This window comes from Larus michahellis, chromosome 17 (genome assembly GCF_964199755.1).
Source record: "Larus michahellis chromosome 17, bLarMic1.1, whole genome shotgun sequence".
Classification (NCBI taxonomy): domain Eukaryota; kingdom Metazoa; phylum Chordata; class Aves; order Charadriiformes; family Laridae; genus Larus; species Larus michahellis.
In genome coordinates this window covers 6592859-6600594 of record NC_133912.1, presented here as the reverse complement: position 1 = coordinate 6600594, position 7736 = coordinate 6592859, and positions in this window count along the sequence as shown.

Sequence of the window (7736 nt, the reverse complement as noted above, 5' to 3'; positions counted from 1 at the left end):
TCAAACCCTTGCTCTGTATTTGTGTGTTAGTATTTTTAAGGCTGACTTTCCAAAGAATTTGAATGAATCATCTCAAGCAACAGGACATGATGATGTAATATGCTATTTTGGTGACCTATTTTTGGATCTATAGTGGGGCAATAAACATGGAAACTTCTTAAAATTTGGAAAATATAACCAACGAAAGCACCCATACAGTGTGATACTACTGACAAGGTCACTCTGGTACTTCTTCCCTCATTCAGCCAAGACATGCATTGGGAAGGAACAGACTTTCTGATATTTCATGGCCCTTTCAGAAATATGGAAACACTTTCATAACTGGTCTTTTTCCTGACTTCCTGAATTCCAACCAGAGTAGCAAAATTAAAGTCTTCATAACTTTTAAAATATGTCTAAGCTTCCACTTCTTTCCCTTAACCTCTATTTAGAAATAAAAGGGCCTTATGTAGAGAGTAAAGGAGTAAAGTACAGAACAATAGCAGAAGACTTTCAGCCTATTAATGTCTAATTTCATAATAATAGCTATTAATATAGGATAAACCAGAGTATTTGTTGTAATAATAATAATAACCACCAACAGAACATCTTTCCACCCAAAATAGGGCCTGACTGTTTAGACAGAGGAAAAAAACCACAAACCAAACTTATTTTAAGTATTTTCTTTACCTTACTTGATCAGTTTTAATCTATGGTTTATGCGGATGAGAAATTAGCTCTTTCTAAAAAGATAGAAAGACTTATTAATTATCACTAGTTCATTCTAATCTTACTGTTTATCCCAGAAGACAGCTTTACACAAATACTGAAACAAAAGACTACACTAGCAATAGTAAACAGTTTGGGTTTTTTTAATGTGCTAATATAGTACCTAAGTAGTCCAGAGTATAAAACTCATAGGAGTTAGAGTGTCAGAAGGAGAGACTCATGTTTTGTTTAAGGCCTAACTTTAATGCACAGAATTTGGACAAAGCAGATGTATTTCGTTCAGCATTTAAATGAATTTTGAGAAGAGGAAGTACTTAATATGGACCAACTTAAAAACTTAAATAAGGAGGAAGAAAAAAGGAGGCTTTTATGTCTAAAATGAATACATCATTTCTGTACCTATCCTTTGAAATCTTGTTTTCCAAGTTACTGCTCAAATCACTACACTTATCAGATTTAAAAATTCAGTTCTGCTCTCTACCATTGAGTAATGAAATTGTATTAATTAGGATATGTAGTTCTTCAGAAGGACAGATGTTTAACCTTATATGGAGTAAAAACTCATCTATCTCTGCTTTGTGTCTTGTGAATTACAACTGAGATTACAAGGAGTGCCTTAATATAATACAGACCTCTTATCCTTGAATTTTCTTCTCCTCATAAACATCCGGCCAGGCCAAGAAAAACCATTAGAAATCAGTAAATCTAGAGTTCACTACTGATAATAATAAAAATCCCTAAATGGAGTTCTTCCTTTTATTGCTCAAATTTAGTTTATGAGAGCTTTTTAGGGAGCAGAGCATGTGAAACCTGCAGCCAGTTTAATAACTTTGTTATAAACTGAGTTTTAGTGTTTCAGTGGAAAAAAACCTAGAGACAATAATGAAAAAAAATCAAAGCAACTAACAATGGACATGCTGTAAAGATTCCTTTGGTATATTAAACTGAAATTTAGGCACTTACACATAATTGTATTAAAATTGGTTTAATTTAAATAACTGAGGTCCTTTCATTATGTGTCTCTATATAGAATCCAGGGCCTTCAGCAAAGTGCTGACACAGTCCTCACTGCCATTCTGACAGCACTGTAGTCACTGCTTCTGCTGTATTTCTCTTCTCAGTCCCAAGTTCTTCCAGTTTTCAAGATTCCACCTTTTTGTATTTGCCCTGTTCCCTGTCTGCCTCCACCAGTGAGGTCAGCTTCAGTTCCTGTCTGTTCCTCCCACAAGCATCTCAGTATTTTCTGTGAAAATTTTGATGTACTAAGTCATCCTTTTGAGACAGTTTGCAAGAAGACACACAATCCATTCTCAATGACTCTTCTATTCTATTGTCTTGGAGAAAGTAATCAAGGCCAGCGTGTTGTAGCTGACTAAATTATAGATATACCCATACAAAAATAAAATGTAGCATCAAGAAACAGTCAATTATACCTTCAAACACTTTAAGATATGTATAATATCACTGTCGAACTCCTTGCAGTTTTCAGATTGAAAATGGTCCAATAACTATATTTAGCTCACTTAAACTTCATTTAGCTTCTATGCCTATTACTTCCGACTGGCCCGAGACTTTCAGAAACACACAGCCTACAGGATCCTCTTTGCTTCAGGAATTTGTTGAACTTTTCTGCATGCTTACTTAGTTCAAACTGAGGTGCTTTTGCTATGCAAGACTGGTACCATGGTATAGTTTGCAAGACCCCATGAACACTCACACACTGGACTATGGTCCTTTGAAAAGCATGCACAAACTTTGAGATACATCCATAATAAAAAGGAATCAGACTTACTGGAATCCTTTCTTCTCTCTGTTTCCTCAGGAGAGCTAGTATGTCTTCTCTTCTCTTGGCCTGAAAAGAAATATATTTACCACAATAAACTCAGAAAAATTAATTCAAAGCATGTAATACTTGACTAGATTGTAAACTTTAAATTCCTCATTGAAGCTGAGAACTAGAGTGAACACACAGCAGAAACAAGCACAACAGGTTACTGGATAAAGTACTTTGATTTCTCTTTCTTCCGGAGATCCAGAAAACACACCGCTTGGGAGAGCAACCTTCTCTTGCTAGATTTACATGAGGTTTGAAATAATCATTGTTTTTAAATCAGATGGAATAATTCCAAATGTCAAGATGAATATACATACTAAAGTTAGCAAATACTATTCTGTAGAATCTTGAGATTAAAAAATTGGGGTAATTCAGGACTCATATATGCATAATGACTCATTACAAAACTCTTTTCATCTGAGAGCTGCAACCAGAGATAACTTTTGCTTTCGGTATGCATCTTTGGATTAAGCCAGTCTCTGCTACTCTGTAGAAGTGATTTAAAACTGTGATGATTTCGAAGGTGATAGAATTTAGTCCAGTTTTGAATTTTGGAACATTTAATAACTCTTTTCAGTCAATGGTCCCGGTTCTTCTCTCTACAAGAAGAGAAGTATACATCCTAGAACTTGTTAAAGCTCCTCTCTTTATACAGTTGGAAGAAAAAATAATTTCCTAGTGAGAATAAATTCCTACTGAGAATTTTTCAGTATTGTGATTCTCAGACATCTGAGCACATCTGTATGTTTTTGCCTTGGGGAAATGAATAGCTTTCAGCTACAGTGAGATATCACTGTTTAAGCTGAATAAAAGCATATTAAATTGTTTTCATAAATTCCTAGCAATTTATTACGAAAGAGACGTTCCAGGAAGTATTTTGGGAAAACCCTTAACCAATGCCAGAAAGGAGCACATCTCAGCATATAACTAATAAAAAACAGGAGAAGAAAAAGAGTTTCTTATTTGTTCTTTTCCATCCAGAAATGGTTAAGAAAAGATGATGTAAAATTGATGGGAAAACCTCCTGGTTTTTAGTGCAGCAGATTCTTTTGTCTGATGACAATTTCTTCCATGCCAATTTGATTTTAGAAATTAAGCAATCTTCATAATTTAAAGTGGTTTCTTCAACAACCCTTCCCAAGTTTTAATCAGCTTTAAGTCTAATAAAAAAAAATGGCAGCTTTTCTTTTCCCCCCAACAGATTAATGTAAATGATAGTATTAAAGACAAGCCCAAGCTCTAGATGTTTGGGAGTCCTGATATTGAAAAGTGACAGCCACCCAATATTCTAGAATTTGAATTCTTATCCTTTACTGTTCCCATTCACAAACAGGAAGTAAAATACCTGAGTTGATGAAAAGACAAGCAAAACCGAGCCACATATTAGGTCACAATAGGAAGCTGTATTTTTATTCCATAGTATGGGAAGTTAATGTAAACACAATACCAAAGAAAGGCAAGCAGTGCATGCCCAGGAGTGGAAACCAGGTCCGACCAAGAGACCAGATCATCAGGCAAGTTCGTAGTGATGAGGCAGTACAAGTTCTAGTCATGAAGGCAGTCCACAGGTCAGGCTCAGTCATGGTTCCTTAGAACTTACTAACTAAAGACAGCCAAATAAGACCGAGATCAAAAGAAAAAGTGACCAGATTGGAAAAATGTCTAGCAATACAAAGATCTATTCAGACAAGCCTAGCATTCCTATTTTAGATGCACTAAACTGATTACTCAGATTTGCAGTGTTTATAATTTTGAAATTTCTTTGTTAATCATAAAATATCTTGTAAAGCCTCTAGGAATTAATGAATTACAGAAATAAACATCCAGTGAAATAAACATCCAAAAGAGAACAGCTTTTTTGCCATGTGCTTCACTACTATTTCATTTGAAATTAGCTAACTAATTAAAATAAGTCTTTCTAATAAATTAATTCACTGTCAGTTTGTGAAATAAGAGTGTTAATGCAACTAAGCTTTCTTTTTTAAAAAAACTGTCCATGTACCACTGTGGAGACAATATTCATTTCTCAGATCTTCCAGGTTTTGCTCTCCCAGGGGACCATGCCGCAGAAACAGAATGTCTGAATCAAGTCTGAAGTCTGGATTTGAACAGTAAATGATACCTATGACTGATAATAATGTGAACATTATTCTTATTTCATTCAGTGTATTAATTTTAATTTTCTTAGACTTATGTGAGGCTTATAGCATATCCTGTAGTTGTATAAAGTAATTTACTCATTGAAATTAATCAGTCATCTTTATGGCTGCCAGATGCCCAAAGCTGCAAAACCTTGCTATCATCTATTGTTACTGAATTTTAAAAAAGTGCATGGAAGATTCAGGGAACTGTTGCTAGTTTCAGCCAGAATTCAGAAAGAAGGCTAATTGGTGATAATGGATGGGATGCATTTTGGAATTATTAATTGGAAAAGGAGGATTGCTGACTTGCAGGAAAGACTTGCAGACCTCAGCACCTTTCTGCACCTCTTGCAGATTGCTCTCGTCTGGCCTACTTCCCAAATATAGGCTAGAGGCTTTTCAGTAAAAATGAGAAACGTTTTACTAAAATGAGAAAAAAAAAGTATAATTACAGAGTCAGGCTGAAAATGTTATTACAATATTTAATACTAGTTGTCTTAGTTTGCATTGCTTGTATGAATTGTATTCATGGTATATATGTGGAACACTAATTCACCAGTTAGATTAATAGGGGCTTCAGTAAAAGTTTATATCAGTGTCTCAACAGCAAGCACAACTGTTGTTTGCATCTTCTTTTTCTTGGCAAAGTAGTAGGAGAAACCCCAAGTTCTATATACTTGGTCCAATCCCACTGTTTTGCAGGAGATGACCCTCAGTGATCCGGATACCATGTCACTTAGTTTGCTTCTTTTCATGGCCAATTTAGTGCTTGAGTCACTGTATAAACATGAGTACATATAGCTCATAGCATACCAAATATTATTGATCCTATCCACCAGTTATAGACTACAGGAACCATTAGCTAAAGTGCCGAGTGGGCAGGTTCATGCCAGATTGATGTTAGCTTTTGTAAAACTCACACTGAGTCAGAAGGCTCTGCACACTCCAGAAGGATCCAACCTGAAAGGCACTACAGCATCCCAGTTATGCCTTCCTTTGGAAAGATGGCATGATCTATAAACTCAGTTTTGATGTTATTTGCTAAAATATACAGTTTGCTCTGCAGCTAAGTAGTTTCTACAAAAGTTGAATTGGCTTGGTCTAGCAGTTCTTGAATTATACCTCTCTAAAAATAGCACCTAAACCTGTCCCTGAGTGACAGGCTAAGGCAGAAGCACTTCAGTGGAAGTTGATTTAATAACCGCACACTACCAAGTTTCCCGCACCTCTCACTCAATGAACTCTTGGCACTAGCTGCTGCTGGGCAGAGGCGAAGATCTATTAATAACTAAGACAACTAAGGAATAAACTTATGCTTTGAGCTGTGCTTCAATATCTCTATTCCAGGATTTTATGTGTGAAAGTGGATGCAGCACTGGTGGCCTTTTTTGGCTTTTGTCCCCAAAATTATCCACTTTTGAATCTGGGCACGCTCACTTGGCTACTTTTAAATACTAAATCAGAACAGACATTATGTGCTTACTATGAAGAAATTAAGTACACAGCCTACTACTTTCAGCCCTGCCCCACCTCAATTTTATATATTCAGCAAGAGTAAATGGTGGTAAATGTGAAAACAAGTGTAAGGCTGAGACCAATACAATCAGAACGGGAGCTGATGCCTGCAAATTTTGGGAAGAAAAAAACCCTTTCAATTTGCTCTCGTGTTTTTTAGTGTCCTGTATGCAGAACAGTTGTAAATGAAGTGTGTCACACAGTAAGGTACAGTTAAAGTGAATTCACAAATGCACTGATGTCTCTTTTATGTGTGACAGGCAATCCAGTACGTTTCACTTGTTTTATTTTACTGTTCTGCCTGTCTATTAGATGCTTCTGCAAAGAGCTTAGTCTACCTGCCTTCTGTTGTTGAAATTCCTGTGCATCTGATTTCCATTGAGATATCTTCCAAGCCTTTTTACCTGGCTGTGTGGCTAGTGATTGTTACTTTTGGCAATCAGCTAACTACACTGCCTAGTAACTAGGCTGATGTAAAAGGCAGTTCCCTTTCAACTCCTACTTTGATGAAGACTGGGTTTTGTTAAAAAAAAACAGAGCAGGTTCTAGTGCTATTAAGTATTTTCTCCATTATTAAAATTCTTGAACGTTAAGCAAAGTAGGCAGAGTCAAAAACATTTATAGCATTTCGTGAGTTTAGTGTTTAATCATTCCTCAAAACACCCTTCACTTACTAGCTTGTTAAATAAGACATGAAAGCTAAATGAAAATTATTTTCATAATACCCAACAGCTAAACTGAAAGGTACAACCAAAAAAATTCTTTGTCCAATCTTGCTGCATAAACAAATAAGTATACAATAAGTCTTCATGTGGCTAAACAATTTAAACACGACAGACAGCAGTCTTGCTTCATGAAAGTTCCTAAGAATTTTAGCACCAACTTCAAGAAATCTAAGATTTCACTTGATATTGCCCACATATACCGTACACTTCTGTTGGACAGCTAAAGTTCTGGAAATAAAGCTGTAAATGAATAAACATTATTACTGATTTTGCACTAGGAATAAGGATGACATAAGGAGGTTTTGTAGTGCAGTGTTCTATACTGAGGTTGTAGCAGGGAATCCTGTGCCTTGTTTTGATGGCAGTGAAGTTAGTGATTGTGAAGTGGTGGATACAATCAGCTAACTACACTGCCTACAAACCAAGCACTACTCTTGTGATGGTGTCATGGCATTCAAACCTAGAAAAAAAAGAAAGCACTTCCAATAATTATATTAACATACTCTATCTCCTCAAATGCTCTTATAACTAAAAGCAATTGACAATAATGGAAAATGTTGCTCATATCATCATTACTGTTATTCTACTAAATCCAAAGTCTTTATATCACAAATTTATTGTTCCAAATAATTAAAAACTGCAGTGGATGCATCATAAAGATCATTTCATGAGTGCAAAGACAAAGCAACGAAATACTAAAATTTAAATGATTATAATGTACCACAATGGAAATGGGAAATGAGAAAAGCCTTGCCATGCAGTCCTTGCTGCATGAGTGCAGACTAAGTGGTAGCTGTATTCAGAGCTGGATGT